The sequence below is a fragment of the Dermacentor variabilis genome, chromosome 4 (assembly GCF_050947875.1).
Source record: "Dermacentor variabilis isolate Ectoservices chromosome 4, ASM5094787v1, whole genome shotgun sequence".
Taxonomy (NCBI): domain Eukaryota; kingdom Metazoa; phylum Arthropoda; class Arachnida; order Ixodida; family Ixodidae; genus Dermacentor; species Dermacentor variabilis.
In genome coordinates, this window is record NC_134571.1 from 225919264 (window position 1) to 225941911 (window position 22648).

The 22648-nt window shown below is 47.9% G+C and overlaps 1 protein-coding gene across 3 annotated transcripts in view; it reads left to right on the forward strand.

Annotated features, from left to right (window-relative positions):
* The first annotated feature begins 452 nt into the window (after positions 1-452).
* LOC142580140 (uncharacterized) overlaps positions 453-22648 on the forward strand; it is a 545246-nt gene continuing 523050 nt past the window's right edge. For 2 of the 3 annotated variants that reach the window (XM_075690973.1, XM_075690972.1), the window contains exon 1: positions 453-604. The gene's annotated coding sequence lies outside the window, so the exon portion shown is untranslated. Of the gene's footprint in view, positions 605-9763; positions 9783-22648 lie in introns of those variants that run through there. The other variant, XM_075690974.1, reaches the window with a different exon arrangement.

The following is a 22648-nucleotide window of genomic DNA, read 5'->3' on the forward strand; positions in this document are numbered from 1 at the left end:
TCGTGCTCACTGAGAACCATGAGCGCCTTTTAATCCGACGCGACGGACCACCTGCAGCGTTTGCGGTTGGATGTCTGCGTTTGCGTGACGTGAAAACCTTGCCATTCAATTCGTAAATCGATGTGACAGCGCATAAAGGCTTCATGTCAGCAGGCAAACAAAAGCAACAGTTTCTCGCGCTTACCGTTCGGGGCACCGCTTCGGTCGCTTCTGTGACGGCGCCTACGCGCTTCCTTCTCCGTTCCAAGCAATGTGATCCGACTAAAAGCGCATGCGCGCGTGTTGTCGGGCGCGACGAATGAGACGAGTAGACCACGCCTCCTTCTCGGCTTCGCGGCCAATTGCGTTGCGGGCGACTGGTTGTCGCCAAGGCAAGGCTTTTCCTCCACACTCCCGACCCTCGCATGGCTATAAAAGCAGGCACCCGGTTTAAACTCTGCTCACAACGTGCTTCGAGGTGCCTCGACGGAAGCCTTTTTTTTTTCCTCCTGGCGCGCGCTTCGTGGAACCTTCGTCGTGCGCGCTCGCTCTCCAGCGGAGGTGTGACGATCCAAGAACCCGGCGCTTGGACTCCGCGGCGACACCGAGAGAGCTCGGCTGACTGGTAAGCCTTGTTTTGTTTCCACTTATTTCAGCGATGACCTTCCACCGCCTTGATTTATGCACGATATTGACAGTAAGCGATGATCAAGCCTGAAAGTCAGGTATGCTTTTCTTCGTACATTCAACTGCAGCGGCAGCTGAACTATTTCAGGGGACACTACGTGGTTCTTGTGGACTTTGAAGTTCAGAACCTAACAATTTCATTGAGGTCGACTCGGCGGTCGTCGTAAAATTCCTCAGGATATGTAAGCCAACTTGTGCTTCGGAATTTATGAAATCAATGTAAAATTCCTAAAGAAATACTTAATTATACTTGTACCCAGTAATGCTCAGTACTTCGCTCTGCTAGAAGGTGGCTAAGCTTACACCAGAATTTTGTTTCTAAACTATTTCTTTAATTTTTTGCTACAAGCATGGTCTCAGTATCGAACAGCGAACGAAAAACGGAATATTAAAACACTTACAGAGGCGTTTTCCCAGCACGCCGTCCAGCAAATGGCAAATACATAACAAAATGCGAGCGCATGCAAGAGTCACGCAAGCGATATCAACAAACACATTCGTGAAGAGGAATGCGTAAACAATGTGCAATTGCCATGTGGCCATTGATAGTAAGGGGACAAAAAAGCAAACATTACAAGAAAAGCAAACACAACAATTAAACATCTGTGCTTTCAGATATAGATGTGGATTATCATAAATATCATGACAGTTTTCTATTACTCAGTCTGTTATGAAGCACTTAGGCGAAATAATTTACTGCTAGAGAGAAAATAATTGGTTTAACAACAATATCGCTGATTATTTCTCATTAACACGGATTCGACCTCACTTCACGCATTTGTTTGTTAAATTCAATGAGTTTTTAGACTTTGTTGGAAACATCAGTATCTGGTAGTTATTTAGTGCGCTCTCCTGTATACATGGTTTCTAGCCTATTCGACCTGCGAAAAACAAACGGGCTGCTACGGCCTGCAGTGTGGAACACCTGTATGGAGAAAAGACATTATTGACCATGGCGCCCACTGAGCGACTTACTGAAGAAAAGAGTGAATTTGGCCCCTGATGAGTTTAGTGTTTTCGACTCTGGAACTAGCGAGTAATTTGAATTGAGTGTGGTCAGCACATAGGATCCATTCGTGAATGTTGTGGCCCGTCAGCAAGTTTAGTAAGTGAATAACGATATCTAGTAAGCTTATAAACTCGTTGCGTTGTTTATTATGGTGCTCTCTTAAGAACGCACTGAAGTGCATAAGAGCAAAAAACAAATGCCTATGCCCCCTGGGCAAACTGAACAGGGTCGATAATTGGCCCAACAACGACCAAGCTAACACCGAATAGAGTCATGCTGTCCCCAACGCCAAAAAAAAAAAAACTAACATTTTGTATTCCGTTACCAGTGCTCTTGCGCTAACACCCTCGTAAATTATGCAACATAGTTATCGACTCCAGCAGCAATTTACTTCAGGTAACTCTAACTAGTTCACCTAATGTTCCTCCAGGCCAGTGCCGAATTACATATTCATTCCCTTTTTTTTAATCAACACATTATGACATACGCCCACCTTTGCGTGATTAGAATTTCAGCTAATAGAGTCGTTTTTTATCGACAGGGTTAACCTTCTACGGGTCCACATTTCATAAATTCAAAAATAAGCTTGATCGCTACAGGTGTGTATTCGTCCAATTACTATGTAGGCTGTTCCGCAGTCTTTTCAGTTTTTGCCCAGGGGCTGGAAATTGGGGGCAGGTAACCTGCAATCCCCTGAAACATTCCGTCCAATCGTGCTCGCTAGAATTTCATGCAAGATCTTAAAACAGTTTTTCACACGTTCTAAACTTCTTAGGATCCAACTCGTTCCTTTTGCAACTGCCGATGCTTCTTTCAATAAAGACTGCATTTTTCTAGACTTCGCTAATGCTTTTGTCGGCATCGGAGAGCATTAAAATGGGAAACGAGAGTATGGGGACAGACGATACAGGTGCTGACTTGCAAATAAAGCACATATGAAAAAGAAATAATTGGATAAGTAACTGGCGGATTCTCAGTGCGCGATTGAGAGGGGGATCTTTCACATATGAGACTTTCTTTTATAGTGAATAAACAAATGTGGAGACAGACAGTGGGCCGAGCCTGACCTCGATGATTGTCCGCGACTGTTGAGCTGCATCCTGTTACCTATTCGACGGCTAGACGCCGAGGGCGGCAGGTCGACCGGCCCAAGGAACAGACGACCCACGCAGTGCCAGGAAGACAATGACGTTTATTCGTTCGGCGACGCGCTTTTCGAGCGCTAAGCTGCCAATCAGGGAGTGGCTAAAGAAAGGAAGATATCGCGGCAAGCGGGGCAATCTTATCTGCAGATGACAACGTAGAATGCGATCAGCACCGCGAATGTTACAGCTCGGCCAAAGCTACCTTTTTCGGAAGGCGTTAAAGAGGATGACGCTTCTTGAACAACTAGAGGCGGGAAAAGATTGTCCAAGCACAGCACTGAAGCGTTTTGCAAGATCATATTGTCCTTGCGCTTCGAAAAGACGTTGAGGCGCTTGGTGGCATAGGCGGCCAAGTTGAGGTAGACATCGCAGTAATGATGGAGAAGGCACCAAGCGTCTTCAGGCTCGAACAGCAGGCCCGTGGAGAGGGTTGACACGTCCAGGAGGAGGTGGCGCTCATATTTAGCACTGCTCGCCGAGTGCCGGAAGGCTGCCGAGCACGTAGCGACAGGGAGCGGGCCGCAGACCTCTGGCGTAGGGCTCATCCGAAGTAACCTTGCGCCCTAGTTTAGGAAAGCCCGGCAGTTGAATTGACTGGGAGCAGAACACGTGAAAACTGAGCACGAGAATGAAATAGACTTGCATTTACTGGCGTGCACACGAAAAAGGAAACTAGGGAATGCGGCTAAGGCAGTCAGCATTGGCATGGCGTTTGCCTTTCTTGTGCCGCACTAGAAAATCGAACTGTTGAAGCGCTAGACTCCACCTCATCAAGCGACTGTTTTTGTTTGAAAGGAAGAACCTTTCAAGTAACACGAGAGCTTTTCGAGAGCCCACACTAAGCAATCGCATTCTTTCCCTGTTGTGCTGTAGGCTTGCTCGCGTGACGCTAGCTTTCCACTTGCGTAGACAACAGAGTGCTGCTCGCCTTTCTCGTTAACTTGACTGAAAGCAACGCCATTCCGTGGTCACTGGCGTCTCACTGAACTAAGAAAGGGAGAGAGTAATGTGGTGCCGCGAGAACCGGTGCGCTGACAAGAATCTATTTAATCGCAGCAAATGCGTCCTTACGCGCCGTATTCCAACGCAGAACAGTAGGCTCGGTCTTGCGCAGAGCATCTGTAAGAGGACCAGTGATATGTGCGATGTTTGGAATGTAGCTTCTGTAATAGTCAGCTAAACCCAAAAAGGAACGCAAGTGTAGCCTGATTTTGGCAAAGGAAAGCTAGTGATGGTCTCAACTTTTAATTCGAAAGGGCGTCGCTTCCCTTGGCCAACAAAGTGCCCCAAGTAGTGGACTTCAGTGCTTGCAAGACAGTATTTGCTCAGTTTGAGAGTCAAGCCTGCTTCGCGGATTCTAAGGAATACCTGCTGCAGATGGTCCAAATGCTGTTTCCAAGTACTCGAGAAAACAGCGATGTCATCGAAATAGGGCGCAGCGAAAGACTGTGCCTGTGAGCACTTGATTCAGTAGTTTTGAAAATACGAACGGTGCATTCGTGAGGCCGAAAGTAAGCCCCAGAGGGCAATACGTGCCTGTCAGTCATGAAAGCGGCGAGCTTACTGCGTTCTCCGTGACTGGCACGTGCCAGATGCCGCGTACCATATGTAGCGGAGAAATGTACTGTACCGCGGAAACTTTCTCGATCAAAGCTTCAACATTAGGAATAGGAAACTTCTTCGTTTTTGCTATCAAATTCAGCTTGCGATAGTCAATGCAGGGTCGGGGTGCCTTGCCAGGACTTTCTACGATAAACATCGGTGACACGTATTCGCTTTCCCCTGGCACAATTAGACCCAGTGTCAGCATGTTCTGAACGGAATCTTTCAACAGCTTCTCATGACGGGGCGAAAACATGTGCATCCTTGTACGGAAGGGTTGGTCAGATGTCAACTCAATGTCGTGTTCCACAAGGTTTGTCCTACCGCGATAGGGACTGAACAAATCGCTGAAGTTGTGTACAAGCTCTTTTAAGTCCTTACTTTGCTCGAATGTTACAGAAGCTCGTTTAGCGACAGATTCGAGTATTTCTTCTGTTGACGGGGAAGAGCAAGGGGTCGGTACTTGAGGGACTGGAACATTTATTTCCTCAGGTTTGTTTAGGGCGATGCTCAGCGTCTCCATACGTTCGATAAATGTCTTCATTAGATTGCAGTGGTAGATTGTCACGTCGTTGCGTTTACCGGGCGTCGTTACCAGGTAATTGGCGTTTGAAAACTTTTGCTTAACTGTGACCGGGCCATCCCATGCTACTTCCAGTGTGTTGGCCTTCGACTTCAAAATTACCACTTTGTCGCCTTCCTTGAAGGCTCGAGTGCGTGAAGATCTGTCGTAATAGACCTTCGCGCGTTGCTGCGCTTCTGCCGTGGTTATCTTCGCCAATTCTTGCGATTCACGAAGGTGTTTAAACAAGATCAGCGCGTACTCATTTACGGATTTGTCTACGAATTTGTCTTCACACTTTTCTTTTAGCAAGGTGGGCGGGTAGCGAAGCGCTCGACCGTAAACAAGTTCCGCCGGGGGTAAATCCTGCTCATTCGTGAATGACTGAGCGCAAAGCAAAGAGCATTGCGGGAACAGCTACGTCCAAGTCGGTGCCCTTCTCGAAGCAGAGCGCACGCAGAATGCGCTTCATTACAGAGTGAAGTTTTTCAACTGAATTGCTTTGCGGGTGGTAGACAGCTGTGGTGAATGGATATGCCACATTTCTGCAAGAATGTCGCGGTAAGCGCGCTGGTAAACACAGAACCTTGGTCGCATTGGACTTCACTGGGAAATCCGATTCTGGCAAAGACGCCGAGTAGCGCGTTGACCACGGTTGTGGAGCTTAATTCCGGTAACACCACTGCTTCCGGGAATTTCGTTGCAGGGCCTACGAGTGTTAGCAGGTATTTGTTGTCCGCCGATGTTACCGGTAATGGACCAACGATGTCGACTACCAATGTGCGAAAAGGTTCGCCAAGCAAAGGCAGTCGGACCAAAGGAGCCTTAAATTTTTAATGGGCCGTCCGGCCCTTCGGTAAACGTTGCAAGAACGTACCCAACGCTCAGATTCCTTGAAACACATCGGCCAGTAGTGGTCGTTCAATAATCTGCTCTTGGCTTTATTCCTAAATGGCCAGCCCAGCTATTGGTATGAACCAGATCGAGAAGTGCAGCACGATATTTCTGGGGAACTACCAGGTGTTCGAAACAGCGGCCTTGTTTTTGAATGTTCGGTACAAGAGGCAGTCTTTTACAGTGAACGACAGTGGTCCCTTTTGGTTGCGCCTTGACTTACCCAGCACGTTTGCAGTGACTCGTCGTTGGCTTGATCCATTGTGAGAACGCTGTTGTCTACGTTTGCAAGAAGTTGAAAGCTATCACTGACTGGGCTTATCGCATCGTCTCCAAGCGCTGAAGCAACCGGAGAGTTATCAACGGATGATGTGGCTGGAACGGCTTCGCCCGTTGCGGCAGCTTGTGACGAATCACTTTGCTCTGGAATGCCGGCGACACGAGTAGCGTTAGTAGCTTGCGCTCTTGTGTGGGACCTTGTGACGACCATTACAGGGTTCGCATGTAGGTCCATTCCAGCGTTTTGCAAGTCCCTCATTGGTCTGTTAGAAAAAAATATAAGGGATTCTATGCGGCAGCTTGTCTGAAACAGCAGCTTCAGTTTGAAATTTGACGAAAGCGCCTGCCATTTCAACTGTGCCTACCGGCAAGCCCGTCGTGTCGGGCTCTAGCGCCTGACGCACCCATACACATAATCCGGTAAAGTCTTCGGGCTTAACAAACGACAGGTGGACGATATCAAATGTAGCTCCTGTGTCACGTAGAACCTTGCAACTGACGCCATTCACCGTCATGGCATAGGTGTAAGGCAAGATTAAATCGCCCTCATCAGTTAGCAAGTTTACAGACACTTGCTTGTCAGCACCCGACTGCGATATGGCCTGGTTGTTGGCATCTCTGACAGACTGACAGCCGTGTTTCTTCGAACTTGGAACTTTTTAGTTCAATCGAGTTGACCACATGCACTTGGGCGGGAACGGTCTCGGATTTCCCTTGGTTGCTTTCTCTCTCTCTCTCTCTCTCCTTTCGGAAACTTTCTGAATGCTCCCGACGGTTTCTTTTGCACTTCTTAAGTTTGCATTCTGCAGGAACAGTATTCGTCCGCCAAAGTGGCTGCCGTTTGCAACGTATCTACGTTTCGCTTGTCCTGAATCCACAGGCGCATTCGCTCCGGAATAGACGAATACAATTGCTCTAGCGCGAACACTTCAATCAGACGTTGCTTGTTCTCGCATGCGTTGGCACTTTTAAGCCATTCTTTCAACAAGCTCATGGATTTATAGGCGAATTCCGAGAAAGACTATTCTTGACTACGCCTCGTGTTACGAAACTTGATTCTTAAGGCTTCTGTAGACAAGCTGTACCTCCGCCTGAGCTGAAGTATTACTTTATTGTAGTCACGCGCAACTTAATCTGGCATTATTGTGATTACGTCCGCTGCTTCGTTTGGAAGCAATGTCAAGAGGCGTGACCAGGTCTCTTCTGAAAGTGTTGCTCTAGTACACGTCCTCTCAACGTTGACGAGGTACAAAGCGATGTCGCTACCAGCCCTGAAAGGTTGCATGTATCCGCGCATGTCGAAACTGTCAGTTCGTTCAAGGCTATGCAGTTGCATCTCTTTTAACTTTAGTTCTATCTCTTTCTTTTAGCTGTTGGGAAATTGTCTTCCAACATTAAAAAAATTATGGGGTTTTACGTGCCAAAACCACTTTCTGATTACGAGGCACGCCGAAGTGGAGGACTCCGGAAATTTCGACCACCTGGGGTTCTTTAACGTGCACCTAAATCTAAGTACACGGGTGTTTTCGCATTTCGCCCCCATCGAAATGCGGCCGCCGTGGCCGGGATTCGATCCCGCGACCTCGTGCTCAGCAGCCTAACACCATAGCCACTGAGCAACCACGGCGGGTTTCCAACATTCCTCGACTTCGCGTTTCTTTCCGCATTTGGATATTGCTTAAATAGTTGCAGATTTACGCATCGACTTCTGTACAGGGATACCTAACTCTTCTGCTAGCAACACTAGGTTGGGTTTCGTTACCGATGCGAGGTTCATGACTGCTGGGAACAAGTGCTACTCTTACACGTACTAATATTTAGCAAAGTCAAAAGCCTCGACTACCAAGTAAATGCCGCTAATGCTCCCAATGAAGTCAAGTAAGCCGTGCTCTCACCAAACCGGACGCCAAGACCACCGCCGACGTGCGCTCCATCCGCAGTCCGCTGCCACCAGCTGTAATGTATTCGACGGCTAGACGCCGAGGGCGGCAGGACGACCGGCCCAAGGAACAGACGACCCACGCAGCGCCAGGAAGACAATGACGTTTATTCTTTCGGCGACGCGCTTTTTGAGCGCTAAGCAGCCAATCAGGGAGTGGCAAAATAAAGGAAGATATCGCGGCAAGCGGGGCAATCTCATCTGTAGATTACAACGGAGAATGCGACCAGCACCGCGAATGTTACAATCCACACGACCTGCATTGCAAAGCTAGGCTGCTGCCGAACGTTAGCCGAAGCTCATAAGGGGGACGCTATCTGCGCTGCAGCTGGTCAAACATGCTGTTTTGTTTATTCAGCAAATATTTAGTCACACCTTACAACCTGCTGGTAATAGCGTGCTGATAAGCTATGTTCTTTTTTTAGTAAGTTCTTCATTTGGGTGAATGAAATACAAGGTTTGCCCGCAAGCTAAGGCAAAAGGAGGGCGTAAGCCTTCTGACTAAGGCCTTTAACTAGCTGGAGCAGCAGAAGAAGTAGTTTACTAATAAAACCAAATACAACTAATAAGACAGGAAAACATCAAAACTATTTACAGCAAAATATTAAACGCATTGCAAGGTATTAACTGTTTGCAAAATAGCAGGTAAATAAAATACAGCACCGTAAATATAAGAGCATAAGTTATACATTCAGAATATAATATTTATAACATTACTATTGACATCAAACAATTTAAAACACCATTTAAATTCGTTAAACATGTGATCACAAAATAGTGTTTCTTGCATTGCATATTTAAATTTGTGAATTGTTTTACACTTTATAGCTTCGTCAACAATGGTAGGAAGTAGTATTGCATAAACACATAGTTTCATATTCGACAGTTTGGGTGCCATATATTGTTCTTGGTTTCTTCATTACTGTTCAAGTGCGACGTACGCTGTGTCTCTACTCAGGTAAAGATGTGAAAATTGTTGAGTGTTGCTGGAGACCTCTTTTAAGAGCAGTATGCAGATCTGTGTTTTGTAAGAGTCTCTAACATTAGGAATCTTGTAGCACCGTGTTGAAAGTTGTTTATCCAAGAGAGGAGATTTTGTTCAAGGTGTACGTGATTAGATTTTAGCGAAGCTAAATCACGAGAAACAGTGGCACACCTCTTTAAGCATTTTCCATGGTAAACTATTTCTACTACTACTCCTGCTAAGCCTTTATTTGCACGTCGCTCTAATATGGCTCCCTAGAACTGAACCAACTCGCTGAGCAACGTATTCTACTTGCCCACAATTGCACATCAATAAGCATATAATAAATTTATAAGATACCATGCATTGTTTTGAGAAGTTAAGCAACCGACCAGGTCGCCGTTCCAGTACTGACAATATTTCTATGTCCGTTTTATTACAATTTCCCCATACTGAGAGGCAGTAGCTAAGATGTGAGTGCACAAACGAAAAGTACAGTTGTACAGATGCTTCTTTTCGCGACAGTTCGTCGAAAGGTTTTTGCGGTACTTCTGCCACTGTTTCTCGTTATTTACCTTCGGTAAAACCTGATGAAGTACACCTTGAACAAAATGTGCTCTGTTGGATAAACAACTTTCAACACAGTCGTTAACAGCACACAGTCACTAACAACTCTTCTTGTTTTGCACCTGTAACTACCGGGAGGCCACAAGTGCCGGTCCGTGAGTGTCTGCTCTTTCTTACTTTTATTAACCACTTGCCATACAGCGTTAATATTTTCCATAATAAACTGTTTCTATTACTACTCCGACTAAGTCTTTATTTGCACGTCGCGCAAATATGTCCCCCTCGAACTGAACCAACTCGCTGAGCAACGTATTCTACTTGCCCACAATTGGATATTGTGCCACGTGATTGGCCTTTATGGCTCCCATAAACTGCAATCTGACCTTGATAGAATATCTTGGTGCAATAACTCGCCCTCAGTATTAGCATTGATACTAACAAAAGTTACCCTATGATTGTATCTCGACACCTAAAAGCCAATACTAACGCATTTCTTCGTCTCTCCTATGGCGGCACCACAACAGACTTTGTTGACAGTACCTCGCCAGTCATATCGCCAACAGCCTGTCACGGAACTAACAATACCAGCCGCGCACTTTGGTTCTTGCGGCGTAAATGTCCCAGGTATACCTAAACTAAACATCTACTCGACACTTTTTTCGCTCGAAATTCGAGTTTGCTTTGGCTCTGGTCACAGGCACCGACTATGGGGGGCCTCCAGGGCCCGAGCTCCCTCCGAAGTTCTCCGCGGGGGCAGGGCTCCATTCGCGGCGATTCCGAATCCATCCCCGTCCGAAAGTGTAATCCATATCATTTGGCATTTCCTTTGAGTTGCCTCTACCTTTACAGTTAAAGTATGATTGTGGCTAAAACTTTACTGCACCATTGTTCGCGCTTCATGCTTTCGCTTTGCTTCTGCAAATACTGACAATTGTGGGACGAGCGCATTACAAGCACGAACGACGGGCACGTAACTCGCAATTTTTCACTTTAACATGTTTTTTTTTATTTCCACTATGAATGGCATGCACAGACACAATATATTGAAAAATATACACTGAACAATGTTTCTTAAATATTTAGACAGAAGGAGGTAGCCAACTAACAATTATTTCAATGGTATATGGCTAGCCTATGCTTATAGAATGATGTGTTGCTCAATGATAACCTCGCTTAAAAATGATTTACGTGCTTTTTTTTTACCCTGGAAAAACCTGCAGACTTCAGCGACTCCTTCGGCGCAGTTTTATATCAACGACATGTGAAATGACCGTGAACGATGTCTGTATCAGTATTGCTTCTCTTTTCAGTAGACAATGCTGACTAAAGAAAAAAATCGTATAATAAGTTACAACTTTTATTAGGGATGAAAACATCGCCACTTGCATGCAGAGGTCACAACATATATATAATTCACTCAGTAACGGAAATAATACCAAGCCGGACTCAATCAAAAACTGAATCAATATCAGGCAGCAGCATCATGAGCACATTAGCGCTCATACTCTTACACACTATAACAGGGGAAAAAAGGCTGCAGTTTAGCCGGAAAGCCTTAAACTGCCAAGTGTTTCTGCTACCTTGACGACATCGTCGTTCTTTCTCGAGATTTTCCTACACACTTTGTTCGTCTTAGTGCGAGTCTCACGCAGTAGTAGGTCTCATAGTAGGTCACGATAGTAGGTGTCATCGTGTGCATGGAAGGCGTTCTTCCAGACCCCGCGAAGCTCGGTGTAGTAGCCGAATATCCCAAGCCGAATTTCATTAAACGCTCCCAAGTTTTATTCGGCTGTGATCGTACTTGCGACGATTTTTGCGGGACTTTGCTTCCATCGTCGTGGCTCTTACCAACCTTCTGACAGCCTCTAACGGCCTGTCTGTGTGGTCGCGAGCGTGCGGCGTATTTTTTCTGACACTACGGCGCTTGCTAATGTCGCAACCAATCCTTCGTAACACTTACCTTAATGCACCCATAGAGATACGTAGTAATGCTAGTGGTGTTGGCCTTCGTGCAGTATTGGCTCGAAGAAAACCAGGATATCAAGAATACGTTGTTGCTCACGCAAGTCGAGCCCTCAAGAAAGCCGAGTGTAATTATTCCTTCACTGAAGAGCGAGATGCCATAATTTGGGCTTTGGCTAAGTTTCGTCCGTGCCTTGAGGGCAGCTCTTTCGAGGTCGTCAAGGACCATAAATTATGATCTATGCTGACGCTCATCGCCGCAAAATTCCTCGAGATGCCTCGCTTGTTGGGCTCTTCGCCTGCCAGAATACTGTATTCTTGTTGCGTACCGATCGGGCCGCAAGCAGTCGGACGCTGACGCGCTGTTCGGCGCGCCGCTAGCGTCCTGCACTGCTTGTCCGTCGGCTTCTTCGGCTCCCTTGTCGCCCATTGCCTTCGCAGACATGTCGTCGGGGCAAGGCAAGGATGCGTGGATTTGTCAACTTCTTGACCTACTAAAGGATCCATCAACTTATCCCGCCTCAAGAACGCTCCATCTTCAAGCCGCCCATTTAGGTATGCAAGACAATCCCCTCGATCGGCAGAATTACACGTCTGGTGGCGGGATGTGGCTGCTATTGGTACCCGCAACATGCGCACAGAAATCTGCGCTACTTTCCACACCGACCCTCAAAGTGCTCGCGCCGGCGTTCTCAACGCCTACAAGCGCCTGCTTCAATGATACTACTGGCGCTGCATGTATATATTTCTGTGAAAGTACATACCTCCTTGCACTGCCTGTCAGCGGCGCAAGGCTCCGCCTCAGCACGCGGCTGTTACACTTCAGCCTCTCCCTTGCCCTGCCCGTCCATTTGACAGCGTCGATATGGACATATATGGCCCGCTTTCCTCGACCACCTCGGGAAATAGGTGGATAATTGTCGGCGTGAATCACCTCAACCGTTACGCAGAAATTACAGCTTTGGCCACAGCCACAACGAGAGCCGTTCAGTTTTTCATCTCACGCAAATTCGTCCTGCGCCACAATGCTCCCCGTGAACATGTGAACGAGAGACGACGTGTTTTCGTGTATAATGCTATTCAAGCCTTGTTCGTTCAGTGCCATATCGTACATTGCATCACAACTGCATATCATTCGCGAACGAATTACCTAAGTAAAGAATTGAATCACACTCTTGGTGATATGCTGGCAATGTACACCGCATCGGATCATACCAATTGGGACATCGTCCTTCCATTCGTCACATATGCGCACAAGACTGTTACGCGCACGACCACAGGATTCTCTCCATTCTTTCGCTGGGTGGGAAGCGAGCCATCTACACGCGGGACACTATGCTTCCCTAAACACCTGACTCATCTGAATACACTCCAAATTCTGTTGTCGGCAGGTACGCCGCAAATTGTCGACCATTCATTGACAACAAACGACCAAGGTCACCAGCAACTAAGGCACAACGCCGACCGACCTCTCCTTACTTTCGCGATCGGTGTCATTGTTTGGCTTTAGATTCCTCCGAGTACTCCTGGGCTTTCGTCTAAATCACTGGCCCGCGATCACGGGCCCTAGCGCATCCTCGCTCGGACATCTCCAGTCAATTATGAAGTTGAACCTTTGACGTCGTCCCAAGGCGTACGTCGTCGTGGTCGAGAAATTGTCCGTGTAAGTCGCCTGAAGCCCCGTTATGACCTCGCTATAATGCCAATGCCTCGCAACGAGCGATTGAAAGCAGAATTATGGGTGTAACGTTAAGGGATAAGATGAGATTGTGTGAGGCAACAAACGCGAGTTAATTACATCTTAGTTGAAATCAAGAAAAAGAAATGGACATGACTAGGACATGTAAGTAGGAGGGAAGATAACGAATGGTCATTAAGAGGGCGCTAGTCTGAGTAGGAAGACATCTGGCCGGGGTTCTGGGACGCGGAGGATGACGGGTATGGGGAAAGGTATGGTCCGGCTTCGAAGCTACGGCGGTAGGACGTTGCGCAGCGACGACAAAATTGTGCAACGTGGCCAGGTGCACCACGCGCAAAACATATTGGCCGGTTGTCAGGAGTGCGCCATTGTCCACTGCTGTACCGCGGCTGAACGAAGTGAGGAAGAGAACGCAGTGGCACTACCGATGGGGATGGCGCAAAGGACGGATGTGGTGGCCGCGCGAGAGCCTCGGCATAGCTGAGAGGTGCAGTCACCTCGGGAAAATCAAGGGTAGTCAGCACAGGCGGAGTCTCGCGGGCAGAAGGGAGAGCTGCGCACACTTGCTCATGAATGACCTGGCGAAGGCTGGCCGGCAAAGGCGAAGGTGGTGGCGTGGCGGAGAAAAGCAGCGAAAGCGGACGAGCGACCTCAGCACGGACGAAGTCTTTTATTGGGCAAAGCAGGGAGTCCACCTCAGGAGCCGCAGTCATGCTCGCGAGGGTTTCGTCGGATGCAGGGGGGCGCTGCGTGAGAAGGCGCTGTCTGCAGAGCTCGTCGAAACACTGGCAAAGCTCAATGACCTGAGAGACAGTACCTGGCTTTTGGAGAGGAGCATATGAAAGGCATCGTCGAAAATTACCTTCATCATGTGACGTACCTTCTCCGCCACCGCCATCATCGGGTTGACACGCCGGTAGAGGTCGACGAAGACTCTATGTAGCTGGTGAACGTTTCACCAGTTAGCTGGGATCGGCTTCGTAGGCCTTGTTCAGCGCGAAGTTTGCGCACGCCAGGGCACCCGAAAACTTCTGTGATGCCAGTTTTGAAGCTCGCCCACGTGCGGAGATCGTCGTCGTGGTTTTTGAACCACAGCTTGGCGACGCCCGATAAATAGAAGATCGCGTTGCCGAGTTTAGGGGATCGTTCCATATATATATATATATATATATATATATATATATATATATATATATATATATATATATATATATATATATATATATATATATATATATATATATATATGTATATATATATGTATATATATAGGGGCTGAGGAAATCACGCTGGCCCAGGTAGCAAAATGAAGCAGAGAGTACGACGTGCGTTGAGTTTGCACAGTATATTTCATTGACGTTTCGGCTGGTGAGCCAGCTTTGACAAAGGCTGGTCCAGCCAACAGCCGCAACGTGAGTGAAATGTGCTGTGCAAATTGAACGTACGTCGTACACCCTATTTCTTTATATATATATATATATATATATATATATATATATATATATATATATATATATATATATATATATATATATATATATATAGGTAATTGCAAATAGAATCAGGAAAACATTAGACTTCCGTCAACCAAAGGCCCAGGTAGGATTCCGTAAAGGCTACTCAACAATAGACCATATTCACACTATCAATCAAGTGATAGAGAAATGTGCGGAATATAACCAACGCTTATATATTGCTTTCATTGATTACCTGAAAGCGTTTGATTCAGTCGAAACCTCAGCAGTCGTGGAGGCATTACGGAATCAGGGTGTAGACGAGCCGTATGTAAAAAATACTGAAAGATATCTATAGCGGCCCCACAGCCACCGCCGTCCTCCATAAAGAAAGCAACAAAATCCCAATAAAGAAAGGCGTCAGGCAAGGAGATACCATCTCTCCAATGCTATTCACAGCGTGTTTACAGGAGGTATTCAGAGACCTGGATTGTGAAGACTTGGGGATAAGAATTAATGGAGAATACCTTATTACCTTGCGATTCCCTGATGATATTGCCTTGCTTAGTAACTCAGGGGACCAACTTCAATGCAGGCTCACTGACCTAGAGAGGCAAAGCAGAAAGGTGGGTCTAAAAATTAATCTGCGGAAAACTAAAGCAATGTTTAACAGTCTCGGAAGAGATCAACACTGTACGATAGGTAGCGAGGCACTGGAAGTAGTAAGGGAATACATCTACATAGGAGAGGTACTGACTGCGGATCCGGACGATGAGACTGAAATAATCATAAGAATAAAAATGGGTGGGGTGCGTTTGGCAGGCATTCTCAGATCATGAACAGTAGGTTGCCATTATCCCTCAAGAGAAAAGTGGATAACAGCTGTGTCTTACCAGTACTCACGTACGGGGCACAAACATGGAGGCTTACGAAAAGGGTTCTACTTAAATTGAGGACGACGCAACGAACTATGGAAAGAAGAATGATAGGTGTACTATCGAGGTAATGGCATCTTCGTTGAATTCAAGAAAAAGAAGTGGGGGGGGGGGGCATGTGCAGGACATGTAATGAGGAGGGAAGATAACCGATGGTCATTAAGGATTACGGACTGGATTCCAAGGGAAGGGAAGCGGAGCAGGGGGCGGCAGAAAGTTAGGTGGACGGATGAGATTAAGAAGCTTGCAGGGACAATATCGCCACAATTAGCACGTGACCGGGGTAATTGGAGAAGTATGAGAGAGGCCGTTGCCCTGCAGTGGGTGTAACCAAGCTGATGAGGATATATATATGTATATATATATATGTATATATATATATATATATATATATATATATATATATATATATGTATGTATATGTATATATATATTGCTACGGCATGAGCCGGGCGAGCAGAAGAGGAAGAAGACGTTAGCGTGTGCAGCCTCGGGACGCCATCTTGACTTCACCATCAATCTCGTCCCTTAAATAAAGCCAGTTTCACATTAACCGTAACAGTTTTGTGGTGGAGGTGCGGGGTACTTCGACCAAGACGACGGAGCTGCTGCAGCAAGCACCACGCCGGAGCCGACGCCTCGCTCGACTGCCCCCAACACCACTTGAGATCCCGATGTCCCACAGCGGTGACCAACAGCCTTCTCTGGCAGCTCCAGTTCGAACAACCGGCGCCTGGATGCATCAGATGGAGCCCCGCCCTTTCTCAGGAAAATTCGGCGAGGACGTGGAGGAATGGCTCACCCACTACAAGCGTGTGAGCAAGTACAACGGCTGGAACGCCACGGCTCAGCTCGACAATGTGGTTCTGTTCCTCACGGACACTGCGCTTGTGTGGTTCGAGAACCATGAAGATATCTGCACAACGTGGGACAGCTTCGTTACTCACCTTACTGAGTGCTTCGGCGATTCCACCACGAAAAGGAAGCGGGCAGAGCAGACATTGCTTCAGCGCGCTCAAGTCCCAGGTGAGACCTGTACTACGTACATTGAGGCAATCCTGAAGCTTTGCAGAACGGTCAATCCTCGAATGTCCGAAGAGGACAAGGTTGGACACCTGCTTAAAGGCATAGCCGAGGATGTGTACAATTATTTAATCGGAAAGGAGAGTCTCGCCTCGGTCGCCGACCTCATCAAGCATTGCCGCACATTTGAGGCCTTGAAGCTGCGCCGTATCACGCCTAAGTTCGGCAGGTTAGCAAATGTGACAACGGTGGCAAGCGTTGAAGACAATGACAACTACAGTTTTCAACTAGACCTTGCGGTAACTATTAGGCAAATTGTTCGCGAAGAACTTGAAAGACACACCAAGGGGGCGGATGTCGACCAGCTTGGGTGGGCTCCCAACCAACCTCAAGAACATGCATCTGCTGTGTCCGCATTGTCTGCCATGCCAGGCGTTGCAGAGTGTCGAGTAGATCAGCTGCGACAGCACCGACGTACCTTTCCCGACGACGTGACGCACGATCAACGAACTCGTCGAGCTACCACCACGAATCGGAATTCGGAAGATCGCATTTATTATTCGCAGCGTCCCAGGATTGACCCCGAGGTTTACAACGTCGGTCGCGCATCGCCTGTGTGTTACAGCTGTGGCGCCTCGGGACACATTGCTCGTTTTTGTCGCCGACGCCGACAGACAAGATATGGCCCACCACCAACTTGGCCTACTTTTGAACGTGACAGTTATGACCACCGTTGGCTGACAGACCCTGATAGTGCAAACACCACAGGCGCGCCACCCCGGAATACCTTCCGTCAATATAGTAGAAGGAGTGGCTCGCCAGCTTCAGACCGTAGCCTGACGCCCCCAACCAGTCGCCAACGCCGTTCACCGTCACCACGGCGACGTGCTGCGTCACCACCACCGTCGGAAAACTAGCCGGCGCGACCGATGGAGGTAAGGTCGCCGGACAGTCTGCGTCTCTGCGAAATACTCCTCTGCCTATTATGATGGTGAAGAACAAAGTGCGTGTGTTAATTGATAGTATACCTGCAACAGCATTAGTGGATACTGGTGCTACCGTTTCCGTCATGAGTGTGACATTCAAAGAGAGGCTGGGTCGGAAAGTTATGTTCCCGTGGAATGGTGGTGTGACGTTTCGTGGTGTCAGTGGAGAGTGCCTAGTTCCCCTTGGTATTTGTGTTGCAAGTGTTTTGTTCGGAGGAGAAGATCTTATAACAGAATTTCTCGTACTACCGCGGTGCACTCACGACGTGATTCTCGGGATTGACTTTCTTCAGGATTGTGGTGCATCCGTTAACTGTGGCACAGGCGAAATTACTCTGAATAGCGCGCTTCTCGCCACCCTTGCCGACACATCCTTACCAGTGAAAAACTATTGTGTTGTTTCGAAAGATTTGCTGGTACCGCCTTGGTCGCTGTCACGTATCCCTGTCAACTTCACTGCTGCCGACCTTTCATCGTTTGACGCGCAAGTCCAGCCCCTTCCGTCGAGCTGCGCAAAGAAAGATGTACTCGTACCACGCTCTGTCGTGAGAGTAGTGAATGGCGTCTCAAATTTGTGGGCTTTCAATTGTTCTTGCGTCCCTGCTGTTCTTCCGCGTGATATGAAGCTCGCTGAATTTGACGAGATTACTTACAGCTCCATTACAGTTCTAAGCGAGGAGGAGCAGTCTCGTACTAGCGATCCTCACCAAAGCACTTCTGAAGAGCAGATCCTATGGATGATCAACAAGGCGCTGCCCTCACATGAGCGCCACGTTCTCGCAGAAGTTTTGTGGGCACATCTTTCTGTATTCGATTTCGCACAAGGCGACAAGCAGGCTTCACTCCCTCGTTCTCGTGCTCGCCACAGAATTGACACCGGATCTGCGCATCCCATTCGGCAAAAGCCTTACCGCGTTTCTGCAACAGAGAGGACAGTTATTGCTGAACAGGTGAAAGACATGCTGCGGAAAAGTGTTGTTCAAGAGTCCTCTAGTCCGTGGGCAGCACCAGTAATCTTAGTAAAGAAGAAGGATGGATCGTGGCGGTTTTGCGTTGATTACAGGAAACTGAATGCAGTCACCAAAAAGGATGTGTATCCACTTCCTAGAATTGATGATGTCATCGATTGTTTACATTCCGCTGCCTACTTTTCATCACTGGATTTGCGATCAGGGTATTGGCAGATACCCATGCACCCAGACGATAAGGAGAAAACGGCCTTCGTGACACCAGATGGTCTTTATGAATTTAACGTTATGCCGTTCGGCCTTTGTAACGCACCAGCAACATTCGAACGATTCATGGATACTATCCTCCGAGGACTTAAATGGGAAATTTGTTTGTGCTACCTCGATGATGTGGTGATTTTTGGCAGCACATTGAGTGAGCATAACAGCCGTCTCAGTCTTGTTCTGGATTGTGTCAAACAAGCCGGCTTGATCCTAAATTCCAAGAAATGTCGTTTCGGGGAAACGGAGACGTTAGTACTTGGGCATCTGGTCGACAAAAACGGTGTGAGGCCAGATCCACGGAAGATTGAGGCAGTCAGCTCCTTCGAAGCACCGAAGTCAGTGCGGGAGTTGAGGAGTTTCTTGGGCCTGTGCTCGTATTTTCGGCGCTTCATCCCAAGGTTCGCTGACGTGGTGTACCCCCTAACATGTCTTCTCCAAAAAGCCGTCCCCTTCAACTGGACATCGGCTTGCGACGACGCGTTCCGCCAGCTAAAATTTCTACTAACATCAGGGCCCGTATTGCGTCACTTCGATGCATCCGCACCTACGGAAGTGCACGCTGATGCCAGTGGCATCGGCATCGGTGCCGTACTAGTGCAACGTCATGACGGAGCTGAACACGTTGTGGCTTATGCTAGTCGCTCTTTGACTAAGGCGGAACGCAATTACACTGTGACCGAGCAAGAATGCTTGGCAGCTGTTTTCGCTGTCCACAAATTTCGGCCCTATATCTACGGACGCCCGTTCACTATCGTTACTGACCACCACGCGTTATGCTGGTTGGTGAATCTCCGTGACCCGAGTGGACGACTGGCACGTTGGGCTCTTCGACTGCAGGAGTACGACTTCGTTATTTCCTACAAGTCCGGGCGTCGCCACGCAGATGCGGACTGTCTCTCCCGCCTTCCTCTGACGACGACGGAGTGTGATGCAGACAATTTTGATAACTGTTTTGCTCCCATTTCTTCTACATTCCCAGACTCGACGACTTTCAAAGCAGAGCAGGAAAATGATATTAGTTTGGAACCTCTATTTGTAGCCGCATCGCGTCCTGGAGCCACTGGCCGATTTTGTGTCCGCGACGGCCTGCTTTACAAGACCAATTATTCAGCTAAAGGCGCACGCTTCCTTCTGGTGGTGCCGCAGAGTCTGCGAACGGACATACTAAGAGCCATGCACGACGATGTGACCTCTGGCCATCTAGGATTCATCAGAACTTTGAACCGGACACAGGAGCGTTTTTACTGGCCCAAAATGCGGGACACAGTCAAGCACTACGTCGCCAGTTGCGACCAATGTCAACGCTACAAACGCCCTACGACCGCTCCGCCAGGTCTTCTCCAACCTCTGCCGCCGCCTCGCCTGCCATTTGAACAAGTGGGTATCGATCTTCTGGGCCCATTTCCCCGATCATCTAACGACAACCGATGGGTGATCGTATGTGTCGACCATCTGACCCGTTACGCGGAAACGGCGGCCGTACCATCTTCAACAGCTGTGTCCGTCGCAACGTTTTTGCTTCGATTCATTATTCTTCGACATGGTCCCCCCCGTGTAATTATTAGCGATCGCGGTCGTCAGTTTGTTGCGGACGCCGTAGAAGAACTGCTTCGTCTCTGCAGTTCACAGTTCCGTCATTCAACGCCTTATCACCCTCAGACAAATGGGCTTGTAGAACGTACGAACAGAACTCTAACTAACATGCTGGCCATGTACGTATCTTCCGATCACAAGGACTGGGATGACGTACTCCCCTTCATCACCTATGCTTATAATACTGCAAAGCATGAGACGACCGATTACAGTCCTTTTTATCTCCTTTACGCACGTTCACCGCTAAGCCGCATTGACACTATACTACCGTTTGACTTTCACAGCGAGTACTCTGTTGCCAAGACGCTTTGTCTTGCCGAAGAAGCCCGGCAAGACAAAGATGCCACCTCGCCTTCGTACTGTGGCATCGCAACACCGATCGAAAGAGCGCTATGACAGCCGACACCAGTCTGTCTCGTACGCTAAAGGAGACTTTGTGTGGTTGTGGACTCCGGAACGTAAACGTGGCTTATGCGAAAAGTTTTTACCCCAGTACACGGGCCCATTCGTCATTGTAGATCGCTTGAGTGACTTGACGTACGTGGTGGCACGCTTGACGTCCGCTGGTCGTCGGTCTAGCCGGACCCAGTTAGTACATGTTGCCCGTCTTAAGCGGTTTCACCCTGCGCTTTCCGAGTGATTTGGACTTGCCCAGCGGGCTTCGTCTGGCAACCGGGGACTGCTACGGCATGAGCCGGGCGAGCAGAAGAGGAAGAAGACGTTAGCGTGTGCAGCCTCGGGACGCCATCTTGACTTCACCATCAATCTCGTCCCTTAAATAAAGCCAGTTTCACATTAACCGTAACAATATATATGTATATGTATGTATATGTATATGTATGTATATGTATATGTATGTATATGTATATGTATGTATATGTATATATATATATATGTATATGTATGTATATGTATATATATATATATGTATATGTATGTATATGTATATATATATATATGTATATGTATGTATATGTATATATATATATATGTATATGTATGTATATGTATATATATATGTATATATATATGTATATATATGTATATATGTATATATATATGTATGTGTATATATATATGTATATATATATGGGCCTCCAACTTCTCTATTCAAATTAAAGGTAGCTGGACGTGTGTCACACCACTACCGTGAGCTACCTTCCTGAATGTAATACTTGTGTGGTGAAGAGGAAGACGAAGAAGGCGCTCTTGTGTCGGCTGTGCGCATGATCAGCGTTCATCTACTGCCAGTGCTACTAGACTGTGCCTAGTGCCTCGTAATAAATCATCTTATTACATTTGGTGGAAGGTGCTGCACTCCCCGACCTCACCCTGGAACTTCGCAGCCGAACTTTAACATCTGCTCCAGCCGCTACTATGAACGACGCTCACAACAATCCGCTTGGCGCATCTGCCGCTCCTGTCATGTGCGGCGCCGTGCAACGGCAGCGGGACCCTCCTGTTTTTAGCGGCTCAGTTGAGACTGACGTAGAAGATTGGCTCTCTACCTACGAGCGCGTCAGTGAACACAACAAGTGGGATGACCCGACGAAGCTCCGTAGCGTCATCTTCTATCTTGCTGACGTTGCGAACCTCTGGTTCCACAATCGCGAACGGGAGCTGCAAACCTGGTCCGCTTTCAAAACTGCATTCGCGGAAGTCTTCGGTCGCCCAGCCTTGCGAAAACTCTGTGCTGAACAACGCCTCCGCCAGCGCGCCCAACAGCCCGGCGAGACTTATACAAGTTACATAGAGGATGTCGTTGATATTTGCGCCCGCGTCGATTCCACCATGACTGAAGAAGACAAGGTGAAGCACATCCTCAAGGGCATCGCGGACGACGCATTTCAAATGCTCCTGGCGCGGAACCCTACTTCTGTCGCAGCTGCCGTCACTCTTTGCCAGAGCTTCGATGAGCTGCGTCGACAAAGGGTCCTTGCGCGCAGCGCTCTCGCACCTGGCGACTCTCTCTCGGGCCTCACGCTTCGCTCACACACCACGCCAGCAGCATCGCTCTCTGTTGAGATAAAGGATTTCATTCGTGAGGAGGTGGCGCGCCAATTGTCTATGCTGCCTCTCAACGATGGACCTCCCCTGCCTGACACATCTCTGGCTGCTCCCATTAGGCGGGCCATTC